A 13,272-nucleotide genomic window follows, 5' to 3' on the forward strand; every position below is an offset into this window, starting at 1 on the left:
TATTTAAGGTTAATGTGGAACACTAAATGCGTAACTGGCTTGACTGGCGTATACTACAGATGTACTTCCTCTGTCAGAAGGAAAGGCTGAATCCAGCAGAGCCGTTCAAACTGTAAATTATTTATTAAACATGGATTTGTGTGCACCTTGATGCAATTTTGGCAGAGATCGCATATAAAAATGGTTTAATCAAAAACTATGGATTTCAACACACACTTCGTACACTTGCTCAGTCTCACGGGATTAGATACACGTTGTCAGTAAGTACATATCAGTACCGAGGTGGACCAGCTCTTAGGGCCATGTAGGCTCGAAACCAACCAGTGGTTCAATCTACTGGCTCTGTCATTGCCTACTACTACACCGCTGAATCTCTGACTTACAGAACTTATTAACTGAAGACGATGTGGGCGAGTGAAACTTGGGAAAGCATAGAAGAAGTGAAGTGGGCGGGGGGACTACTGGGCAATGTGAGCATGGGCGAGGGACGTGAACAGGCGGGACTGAAGTTGGGGGAAGCTGAACTTTATGGAAATACGTTGCGACATTGCGGCACTGTTGACCAATCAAAGATCACAGCTTCCAGACCCTACTGGATTAGTTGTTGATACCTAGCAGTACCTAACATGCTACGGTAGCTTGCTAGCACCCACACGAGGGGAAAGCTAGTGTGGAGAGGCAAAATACAAGTGCTAGTCAATACGTACTTTGAGTCTGCCACCTTGTGTCATATACTGTAGTATAGTATGTGACTTAATGAATTTCATGAACACCTGGGGCCTCTGTTCCATGGTGTGCTATAAAATATGCATTAGCTTGTCCAATTAGATTACAATATGTATTATTTGCTGGAGTTTTATGGAATTAAATTGTTATGAATTTAAATATCAATAAAAGTTTGATGTGAAGATTAATCATATTATTTTCTCTCTTCATGTTGGGCATTACAGTTAGTGAGACAGTCCATACATTTTTAGAGTGAGGAAATCCAAACAGCAATTTACAATAATTGTGTATGTTTGGCCACTGCCAAATGTGTGCGGTCTGCAGCCACTTGTACACAAAATGATGAGATGATTAAGCTACTGTGGACCACACAGTTGGCACTTGACACGCATATTGGGCACGCACAATTATGTCATCCTGTTAAAACAACGCAAAGAACAAGAAGATCAAGCTCTATGAATCTGCTCAATCAACTGCCCGCCGGTTTGCTTCAATAGGCTGATCTTGTCGCTGCCTCTCGTGGTACTTGGACCTGCCTAGTGCCAAGTCTTCTCGCAGAGCGTATCCAGTCATCGGACCCTGCGGCAATTTGCTTTGCTGGGGGTCAAACCGCACTCATTAGACCAGTCTCCAACTTTAGAGAACTTTCACTCCTGGCATCCGGTGAGTAACATATCCTGGTATTTTGGTCGTCAACAAATGTGTACATTGACCGCTTGTTAATAGTTCATTGGGAGATCCAACATTATTTTCATATTGCCATAAAAACATTGCTTCTTATTTCTGTAAAAGAAAAACCTGTTCTCATACAGGATTATTCTGAACAGATGATCATCAATGTCATCTATAATTTTCTTTCTTTCTTTCTTTCTTTCTTTCTTTCTTTCTTTCTTTCTTTCTTTCTTTCTTTCTTTCTTTCTTTCTTTCTTTCTTTCTTTCTTTCTTTCTTTCTTTCTTTCTTGATCTCATGTTTATGACAGTGATTCTAGACCATAGATAATGTTCTAGATACTCTATTTTACACTTGAGCCAGTTTATGGTATCTCTCTGTTCACCACTCATTCTCTCTTCAGATTCTAGTTAGTGTCAGAGTGCTTCTGTCCTTGCTGGGGCGCTCTGAGACTGCAATATGAGGCTGACGTTTGGGATATTCCCAAAGGATGGCCCCTGTATAACCCTCTCTGGCATCACCGTGGCTCTATGTGTACACTCACCCTGCTCCTAGTGGCTCTCAGGGGCTGAGCGAGAGGGCGGGAGCCGCCTCAAGGCACTCTGCCCCCGGGGCCGACCCCGTAGCCCCTGGTGGGTAACCTGTTTCAGATGGGAGACCAGATCCACCTGTCACTGACGTGTCTCCAGCTGCAGTACGGAGATGTCTTCCAAATGCATATGGGCTCCCTTGTGGTGGTGGTGCTGGTACAGCAGGGTGAGGCAATCGCTGGGCGACTGACCTCTTCACCTTCTCCACCGTGGCCAATGGCACTAGCATGACCTTCGGCGAGAAATACGGCGCTGCCTGTGTGCTCCACAAGAAGCTGTGCAAGAACCGCCCTGTGCTCCTTCTCGCATGCAGAGCTGCGGGGCCCTGGCACCACCTGTCTGCTAAAGGAGCACGTGTGCGCCGAGGCGCTCGTATGGTGGAGGTCATTTGGGAGCACTCAGAGGGGGAGCGAGGGGGCTAGGTCTGGACCTTGTGGTCCCGCTGGTCACGTCGGTGGCTAAAAATGGTGTGTGTCTTGTGTTTCGGGAAGAGGTATGACTACAATGACACGGAGTTCCTCACTATTGTGCACATCAACAACGAGGTGTTGCAGATCTTTGCTGCAGGAAACCTGGTCGACTTGTTACCTGTGTTCCGCTACCTGCCGAGCCCGTCTCTGAGGAAGATAATAATAATAATAATATGCCATTTAGCAGACGCTTTTATCCAAAGCGACTTACAGTCATGCGTGCATAAATTTTTGTGTATGGGTGGTCCCGGAGATCGAACCCACTACCTTGGCATTACAAGCGCCGTGCTCTACCAGCTGAGCTGGTTGAGCACATCAACAGAATGAACAGCTTCATGGAACGCAATATCGAGGAGCACCTGGAGACCTTTGAAAAAGTATGAGCCACACCTGGGTCATGCAAATCAGAGCACGCCACAGAAAAATGTTTTAAAACAGAAAACAAAACATGAGTGCTTCTTTTTGGGACAAGTCCATGTTGAGTGCATCTTTTTGGGACAAGTCCAAGTAGTCACTCCCTGTTTCAGTCAGTTTTCTTCTGTTTGGTGGCTAATCCCAAGCGAAAAATTTTAATATTTAAATATGCTTAAATCATACTTCATGAATATATTTTAAGTATATTTAAAATATCTAAATTGAAACCATTTTGAATAAATTTAATGCATTTAATGTCCATTTTATTGATATTTTATTAGCATTTAAGTATATTAAATACATTTAAAATGATCTAAATTGGGACACTTTTTTGTACTTAAGTATATTCTTAGTATAGTATTATTAGATAATGAGCAAAACAAATATACTTTGAATACACCTTAAGGACATTTTATATACACTGCTCAAAAAAATAAAGGGAACACTTAAACAACACAATGTAACTCCAAGTCAATCACACTTCTGTGAAATCAAACTGTCCACTTAGGAAGCAACACTGATTGACAATAAATTTCACATGCTGTTGTGCAAATGGAATGGACAACAGGTGGAAATTATAGGCAATTAGCAAGACACCCCCAATAAAGGACTGTTTTGCAGGTGGTGACAACAGACCACTTCTCAGTTCCTATGCTTCCTGGCTGATGTTTTGGTCACTTTTGAATGCTGGCGGTGCTTTCACTCTAGTGGTAGCATGAGACCGGAGTCTACAACCCACACAAGTGGCTCCAGGTAGTGCAGCTCATCCAGGATGGCACATCAATGCGAGCTGTGGCAAGAAGGTTTGCTGTGTCTGTCAGCGTAGTGTCCAGAGCATGGAGGCGCTACCAGGAGACAGGCCAGTACATCAGGAGACGTGGAGGAGGCCGTAGGAGGGCAACAACCCAGCAGCAGGACTGCTACCTCCACCTTTGTGCAAGGGAGGAGCAGGGGGAGCACTGCCAGAGCCCTGCAAAATGACCTCCAGCAGGCCACAAATGTGCATGTGTCTGCTCAAATGGTCAGAAACAGACTCCATGAGGGTGGTATGAGGGGCCCGACGTCCACAGGTGGGGGTTGTGCTTACAGCCCAACACCGTGCGGACGTTGGCATTTGCCAGAGAACACCAAGATTGGCAAATTCGCCACTGGCGCCCTGTGCTCTTCACAGATGAAAGCAGGTTCACACTGAGCACGTGACAGACGTGACAGAGTCTGGAGACGCCGTGGAGAACGTTCTGCTGCCTGCAACATCCTCCAGCATGACCGGTTTGGCGGTGGGTCAGTCATGGTGTGGGGTGACATTTCTTTGGGGGGCCGCACAGCCCTCCATGTGCTTGCCAGAGGTAGCCTGACTGCCATTAGGTACCGAGATGAGATCCTTAGACCCCTTGTGAGACCATATGCTGGTGCGGTTGGCCCTGGGTTCCTCCTAATGCAAGACAATGCTAGACCTCATGTGGCTGGAGTGTGTCAGCAGTTCCTGCAAGAGGAAGGCATTGATGCTATGGACTGGCCCGCCCGTTCCCCAGACCTGAATCCAATTGAGCACATCTGGGACATCACGTCTCACTCCATCCACCAACGCCACATTGCACCACAGACTGTCCAGGAGTTGGCGGATGCTTTAGTCCAGGTCTGGGAGGAGATCCCTCAGGAGACCATCCGCCACCTCATCAGGAGCATGCCCAGGCATTGTAGGGAGGTCATACCAGGCACGTGGAGGCCACACACACTACTGAGCCTCATTTTGACTTGTTTTAAGGACATTACATCAAAAGTTGGATCAGCCTGTAGTGTGGTTTTCCACTTTAATTTTGAGGGTGACTCCAAATCCAGACCTCCATGGGTTGATACATTTAATTTCCATTGATAATTTTTGTGTGATTTTGTTGTCAGCACATTCAACTATGTAAAGAAAAAAGTATTTAATAAGATTATTTCATTCATTCAGATCTAGGATGTGTTATTTTAGTGTTCCCTTTATTTTTTTGAGCAGTGTATATTTCTCATCAATTAGAAATATACTAAAATGGTATTTGAATTAGAATTCCTGTATTTTCTTTACAAAAAAGTGTATTTGTAATGTGTTTCAAGTATACTTCTACAAATACGTTACACTTCTACTCATTAACCACTTTAGCTATTTTAATTAGCCATGTAAAGGTTACCTTGATTGACCAAGGCATCTCCTCAGCCAATGTTAACATGCTATTTACAAAGCAGTTGTGGCTGGAGCAGCAATTTACAAGTAACACTTTTGAGAATTGTGCACCATTGGCATTTCACACTTTAGTTCTTCACATTACGGTAATAAATTAACATTTCAATAAAATGTGTAATATGTAAGGTGTAATTAAAAGTACAGCATTACTTAGTTTGGAAATTAACCTCAAAACATTTGAATAAGCCAAATATGAGGAACAATATCATATTATAAATCAAAACTTCAACACGAAAGGATGCTGGGGAATATGCACATTTCTGTGCACATGCGTTTTTGAAAGTATACTTTAAATATATTTTGTGGACATTTAAGTTAAATATACTTTTTTGGAAGTATACTTAAGTATATTTTCTTGAGATATGAAAAACTATACTCTCAGGAAGCATGTTCCTCTGCTGTGCAATAAACAATCTGTCATGAGCCCTCTCACTCCACTGGGTTACCACCTTAAGTTGTTTCCACTCTGCTCACCACTCTCTCTCTACTCAGCCTAACTAGCTCCACCTGTCCCTGCTCTGCTCGGCTCTAATTACTCTGCCAGCTGCGCTGCATTACCCACTAACCTCTCCCAGTATTTATAGCCCTGTCTTTCAGCTCTCCTGTATCAGATCGTCTGCAAAGCTCACACCCGGAACCTGTTTGCTCGCGCTTCTGGCTCACCCTGGTTTTGTGACCCCGGACCTGCCTGTTTTTTGGATACTCTTCTGCCTCAGGAGATCCAGACCTGCTTCTGCCATTACGACTCCTGACTACTCTTCAATCCCGGTAACTCTGACCAGCCTTCTGCCTTGCTACTACGTATTTTGGATTTCCCTTGAACTGTACTGCTGCCTGGTTTCATTCCGCCCTGTTGTGTCTGTGTCTCCCCCCAGGACTTCTGGACCACCCACCACCGGCTTCATAGGACGCATCGCTGCCACTGGGGGGCACAGACCCAGCCGCATTGGACGGGATCCCTGTTACCCCTGGAGCCTTCATTCACTCCCTACTTCCCTTTTCCCTTAAGTTTAATAAACTTTCTGGTGTGACGCAATTGTGGTCCTCTGGTCATCTGTCTGAATCGTGACAGTACGATCTGACCATTATGGACTCAGCGCACACTTCCCCGACATGGAAACCGAAGAACCTGAGCAACCCACCGCCATGCTACGCCTGGAACACACTGAGAGAGAGCTAGGCCGCATGAGCCGGCGACATCACCTCTCTGCTTCAGGCCGGCTACCAACAGCATCAGCAGTTCCAGCAGCACCAGCAGCAGTCCCAGCAGCAGCAACAACAACTCGCCATGATCATTCAACTCCTCACCAACCTGACCCCAGCCAGTCTGCCCACCAGCCCTGCCCCCGAGTTACCTGCCCGGTCATTGCAGCCGCTGCTCGGAACCCAAGATTGGAAACCCCGAGCGGTTCAACGGCGATTCAACCCAGGTCCGGCCATTCCTGACTAGCTGCCGACTTCAGTTCTCCTTGCAGCCAAGGACCTTCGCCACGGAGGGGGCTAGAGTTGGGTATGCCATCACTCACCTGACGGGCCGAGCTCGACTCTGGGGAACAGCAGAGTTCGAACGTCAAACCCCCGCATGTGCAACCTTCGACCTGTTTGCTGAGGAGATGCTGAAGGTGTTTGACCTGGATTCACCAACCGCAGAGGCGTCTCGTGAACTGTTCAGTATTCGACAAGGCAGACGTACAGTCGCAGACCATTTCATCGACTTCCGAACCCTGGCTAGAGCGAAGTTCTTGGAACACACCATCGTTGGTGGACGCGTTCTTCCATAGTTTGGCTGACTATATCAAGGACGAGTTGGTCTCCCATGAACTGCCTTCCACTCTTGATGAAGCCATCGCACTGACTGTCAGGATCGACAGAGGGATACAGACCCGTCGTCGTGAGAGGGGCGCCAAGGTCCACCTACTAGCGGCATTCGGAGAGATCCGACTGGGCTCCTGTCATCTACTGCCACTCACCCAGTTCAGCTTGATCAGTCTGAGCCTATGGAGATTGGGCGAGCCTCTCTCACTCCTGCAGAGCGCCAGCGACGCCACCTCAAACCTCTGCCTCTATTGTGGAGGTGATGGACATCGTGTGGTAACCTGCCCTTTAAAGGGCCGAAGCTCACCGGGCATAGGGGGAGTCCGGTTGAGTTCAATGACCATCCAGTCCTCCGACCGCAAACCCCTGCTGCAAGTTCACCTCCGCCTCCCTGACTCAACTCACACCCTGGCTGCTCTGGTGGATTCTGGCGCCCGAAGCCAACATAATGGACATCGCTGGCACGCCAACTGGGACTGGAGAACCTCCGTTTGACACCTCCTATTCCTGCCCGGGCACTGGACGGACACTTACTGGATCGGTCACTCATGTCACGGCCCGGTCTCGATGGGTCTGTCCGGAAACCATCAAGAAACTATCCAGTTTCACCTGCTCCCCTCTCCAGGCCAACCCCCTCATCCTGGGTTACCCATGGCTCCGCCCGGCACAACCCTCAGCTCGACTGGGTGACCGGGGTGATCAGGGAGTGGGGAGAGGACTGCCACCGAACCTGCCTGCTTGCCGCCGCACTACCCCCTCGGCCAGTACCTACTAACTCCGCTCCTGACCCCTCCAAGGACCCTGTGTCGATTCTGCCAAGTCCCTGCATCGTTGCAGCTCTGACCTGGGCTGTTGAGGAACAGGTGCTGGAGGCTCTCCGTAACCAGCCAGGTTCCAGCACTTGCCCAGCTGACCGCCTTTGTCCCCGAAGACCTGAGGTCCCAGGTCGTTCAGTGGGGACATGACTCCCGCCTAGCTTGTCACCCTGGCTCCACCCGCACTTACAACCTGCTCGCCCAGAGGTTCTGGTGGCCCTCTCTGAGGAAGGATGTACGGGAATTCGTCCAAGCCTGCCCCATCTGCAACCAACACAAGTCGTCCTGCCAGCCCCCAGCCGGATTGCTGCAGCCCCTGCCTGTGCCCAGGAGTCCGCTGGTCCCTGCTGCGCCTTGTCCTCCTCCTCCACGGCTCGTCGATGGTGGTCTGGTTTACACCGTCCGCCGCCTGCTTCGGTCCAGACGGAGGGTAGGGGTCTCCAGTACCTCATTGACTGGGAGGGCTATGGACCTGAGGAAAGGACCTGGGTGCCAGCTAGTCGGATTGTGGATAGGACTCTCATCACCGCTTTCCACCAACGGCATCCTGATCAACCTGCAATCCGTAGGGGGGCCGCCCCAGAGGGGTCTCTAACCGTCCTGCCCGCTCGGCTTCCTGTCCTGTGCCTGATCCTGTCTCGGGACCTGTCCCATCTCCCCGACCACGGCCCTCCGGTTTCCTCCGAGGATGAGGGACGTTCACTCGGACCGTTCGGGAGGAGTTCTAGCCCTCCTCCGGCTCCCCTCCTCCCGCCCGGCGTGGTGTTGCTCTTGGGACTTCTGGGGCCGTCCCTTGGGGGGGTTCTGTCATGAGCCCTCTCACTCCACTGGGTTACCACCTTAAGTTGTTTCCACTCTGCTCACCACTCTCTCTCTACTCAGCCTAACTAGCTCCACCTGTCCCTGCTCTGCTCGGCTCTAATTACTCTGCCAGCTGCGCTGCATTACCCACTAACCTCTCCCAGTATTTATAGCCCTGTCTTTCAGCTCTCCTGTGTCAGATCGTCTGCAAAGCTCACACCCGGAACCTGTTTGCTCGCGCTTCTGGCTCACCCTGGTTTTGTGACCCCGGACCTGCCTGTTTTTGGATACTCTTCTGCCTCAGGAGATCCAGACCTGCTTCTGCCATTACGACTCCTGACTACTCTTCAATCCCGGTAACTCTGACCAGCCTTCTGCCTTGCTACTACGTATTTTGGATTTCCCTTGAACTGTACTGCTGCCTGGTTTCATTCCGCCCTGTTGTGTCTGTGTCTCCCCCCCCCCAGGACTTCTGGACCACCCACCACCGGCTTCATAGGACGCATCGCTGCCACTGGGGGGGGCACAGACCCAGCGCATTGGACGGGATCCCTGTTACCCCTGGAGCCTTCATTCACTCCCTACTTCCCTTTTCCCTTAAGTTTAATAAACTTTCTGGTGTGACGCAATTGTGGTCCTCTGGTCATCTGTCTGAATCGTGACACAATCGTTATCATTGTCAACTTTCTCTGCACTTTTCTGAACAGAATTTCAGAAAGTACTTAAAAACTCATTATTGGCACTGAAACTACAGTGCCTTGCAAAAGTATTCATAACCCTTGGATTTATTCACATTTTGTTGTTACAACGTGGGATTAAAATGGATTTGTAATTTGTACTTTTTTGACAACAATCTACACAAAATACTATAATGTCAAAGTGGAAGATTTCTATTTATTTGTTTTCAAAAGGTGGATAGAAATTAAATAACTAAAATATAGTCATTGCATAAGTATTTAGCTCCCTGAGTCAATATATGCTAGAAACACCATTGGAAGCGATTACAGCGATGAGGCTTCTTGGGTAAGTCTCTAAGAGCTTTACTCACCTGGATTGTGAAACATTAGCCCTTTATTCTTTTCATAATTCTTCAAGCTCTGTCAATATGTTGGTGCTCACGGCTACACAGCAAATTTCAAATGTTGCCATAGATTTTCAAGCAGATTTAAGTCAAAACTGTAACTTGGACACATTCTGTCTTCTTGGTAAGCAACTCCAGTGTAGATTTGGCCTTGTGTTGTAGGTTATTGTCCTGCTGAAAGGTGAATTCCTCTCTCAGTGTCTGAAGCAAGGTTTCCTCTAAGATTTTGCCTGTGCTTAACTCCATCCAGTTTATTTTTATCCTGAAAAACTCCCTAGTATTTGCCGATGTCATGCATACCCATACCATGATGCAGCCACCACCATGCTTGAAAATAAGGTGGCAGTTACTCAGTGATGTGTTGTGTTGGATTTGCACCAAACAAACAGTATAGCTTTGCATTTTGCAGTATTACTTTAGTGCCTTGTTGCATACAAGATGAACAGTATGTTTTGGAATATTCTGTATATTGCAGCTCAGTTCAGAAGGGACGACTGTATCTTTGATGTGTCTGGATGATTTAATACATAATCCACAGCATAATTATTCACTTGACCATGTTTAAAGAGATATTCATTGTCTGATTTGATGTTGTTAACGATCTACTAATCACTGCCCTTTTATGAGGCTTTCAAAAGGCTCTCTGGTCTTTGTGTTTGAAATTCAATACGTGACTGAGGGACCTTACAGATCTTGTATGTATGGGGGACTGTCACGGTTTCGGCCGAGGCTGCCTCTCTCCCTTGTTCGGGCAGGCTTCGGCGTTTGTCGTCTCCGGAATTCTAGCTGCCACCGATAGATGTTTCATGTTCGTTTGCTTTTGTCTGTTTGTTTCCACACCTGTTTCTGTTTTACGTAATTAGTGTCCTATAAGTTTCTCGTTGTGTTTGTCTAGTGTTGTGTATGATTGTTTCCGTCAGTGTTGTGTTTTGCTCGGTTGAGCGTATTTCTCCACTGTGCTGGAGCTTAGTTGCACTTGTGTGTGCACCGTTTCATATTTGTCGCACCTGTTAGTGCGCATCTACCATTCGCCTTCGTGCGTGTTTTTGCTGTCGGGCTTAGTTGTCCTGTTGCCTGTGTTGGGCCAGTATTACAGCATTTGGAACATTTAGTCTGCGTCCTGCGTTTGATTCCTACACTACACCTACAACACGCCCTGACAGGGACAGAGGAAGGGTTAGTCATAAACAAATTAATGTCAACCCCTATTATTTCACACAGAGTCCATGTAACATATTCTGTGATTTGTTATGCCAAATTTTACTCCTGAACTAATTTATGCCTGCCTAAACAAAGAGGCTGAATACTTATGCAATGACTATATTTTAGTTATTTAGTAACTTTTTTTATTTTTTTCACTTTGACATTACACAGTATTTTGAGTTCATTGTTGACAACAAATTACAATTATATCAATTTTAATCCCAGATTTTAACACAATAAAACTTGAAGAAATACAAGGGTATGAATACTTTTGCAAAAACAACTCCAAGTGTATTTTGGAATGAATATACTAAATTAATGAGTGTGTTTAAGTTTAATGATAGTGAACTTAAAGACTGAAAAATAATTAATTTAAAGTACACTTTTAATAAGTGTATTGAAGGTTGATGATAGTATATTTATAGTATACCAAAATACTGAAAAAACAATCAATATAAAGTACACTTTTAATAAGTGTGATATAGTATATTTATAGTATACATAAGATATACTAGAAAAATACATCTCATATTTAAAGTATATTATTTGAATTTGTTGTATATTTAAGTATACTTTTTCGCTTGGGATGAACAGACCCTGAACACAGACAGTATGATATATTGCAATGTTGATGTATGATAACATATCCAACGGGATTCAGCCATTCTGCTGTTACAGCTGGAGGCAGGAACAGGATATGTTGATAGATATGCTATTGAAACTATGGGCTATAGGCGTATAATCTTTAATGTGTATACAGTGAAAAAGCATGTTGACGTGGATAGTTTTTGCAGACATCTCAACTTGGAGAGAAATCTCAGCTTTCATGTGTGACTTTTAGGCTGAATTTGTAGATTAGTAAACTGTTAAATTAGATATGTTCAGTGCTATCAGATTCTGGTACAGAAGCACAGAAAACCAATCAGCCATTGAGGGATTTGTTTCAGTGCTGGAGGGATAGACAGAGAGTGAAGGAATTACGCAGGGGTGAAGGAAAGGAAGAGATGGGAGAGAGGGAGGGAGAGATAGTTTGAGAAGAGGTAAATGTGGAAAAAGGAGGGTTCCTTTTTGGAAAGCATGTTTTTGCTTGTGATTTTGCCTCTTCAGGTTGCATATGACAGTAGGAAATACATGAACAGCTGAAATCAAAGCTACAGTATAAGAGACCTACACTTATATCTACAGACCAGGCTTATATCTACCAAACGAGGCTAAAGTGGACCTTTGTTCTTGTGCACAGTGTCTAAAATGCTCGCATGTACTCTTTAATTAGGAATTATTAATCCGGTGGAAGACACGTGCTGACATGTTTTCAAGAAGATGCTGCCATTTACTGTCAGTCTCACTATTACAATTCGATGGTACATTTGATTAGCGGGTCGTGTGCTAAAGTTTTGAAAGGATTACATTTCATTGTAAGTGTATATTGAATAAGACACAGATATAAGCTGGAGTGGCAAGGTTACGACTCCTCCTTGCGCATTTAAGATGAATCTTAATCTTAACAGCTGCAGGCATTAAGTAGAGGGTAAAGTAAAGTCTTAAGTAACGTTTTGATGATGTGTGTGTTTCCAGGACTGTATCCGTGACATCACAGATGCTCTGATTGCACTCTGTGAGGAGCGGCAGGAGGATGAGGTCACAGCAGTGCTGTCCAACTCCCAGATCATACACACTGTCACCAACATCTTTGGAGCAGGTGAGAGAGACGGAACAGAGAAATTATGCAACACCTGATTTGAAGGTCTGCTTAAAAACAGCATATTAACACAAAGGCTATTACACAGATTGTTAGTTCTTTAAAATAAATGTGTCAACTGACCATGAGGCGATTTCAGGGCTGTGGCTGTTGTATGTTTGCTGAGACTATATTTTCAAATCCAGATTTGTTAAATTTTTTGGGAAGATCTCCATGCCTAGCAGGGATGGGTTGAAGAATACCTTTGAACAGACCAACAATACAGCAACCTCTTTAAGTTAGCGTTCATAATAGCATGGATATGGTGATGGTAATATAGACGATTGTAACTGATGTTACTTTTTATTTTTTATTTTAACATTTCAGGATTCGATACCATTATAGCTGGTTTGCAGTGAAGCCTCCTATACCTCATCAAGTTTCCTGAAATCCAGGTCAAAATACACCAGGAGATTGATACTGTACATCCTCTGTAAATGAATAACTCCTCCTGCCTGAACAGCACTTCTTATAGTGTAATTGTCACGATCGTCTGAGGAAACGGACCAATACGCAGCGCGTGGAGTGAACATGATGACTTTATTTATAAAAGCAACCACGAAAACAAATAAACGAATGACGATAGTGAAGTCCTACAGTGACTATGACTGAACCTGGAACAAAAACCCACAAACACACAGTGAAACACAACAGTTTAAATATGGCTCCCAATCAGAGATAACGAGCCGACAGCTGACACTCGTTACCTCCGATTGGAGTCAATG

At 45.7% G+C, this 13,272-nt stretch overlaps 1 pseudogene; it reads left to right on the forward strand.

Moving 5' to 3' along the window:
• Positions 1-1,855: 1,855 nt before the first annotated feature.
• On the forward strand, positions 1,856-12,969 carry LOC121566271 (annotated as a pseudogene).
• The last annotated feature ends 303 nt before the right edge of the window (positions 12,970-13,272 follow it).

This window comes from Coregonus clupeaformis, unplaced genomic scaffold (genome assembly GCF_020615455.1).
Source record: "Coregonus clupeaformis isolate EN_2021a unplaced genomic scaffold, ASM2061545v1 scaf5140, whole genome shotgun sequence".
Lineage (NCBI taxonomy): Eukaryota > Metazoa > Chordata > Actinopteri > Salmoniformes > Salmonidae > Coregonus > Coregonus clupeaformis.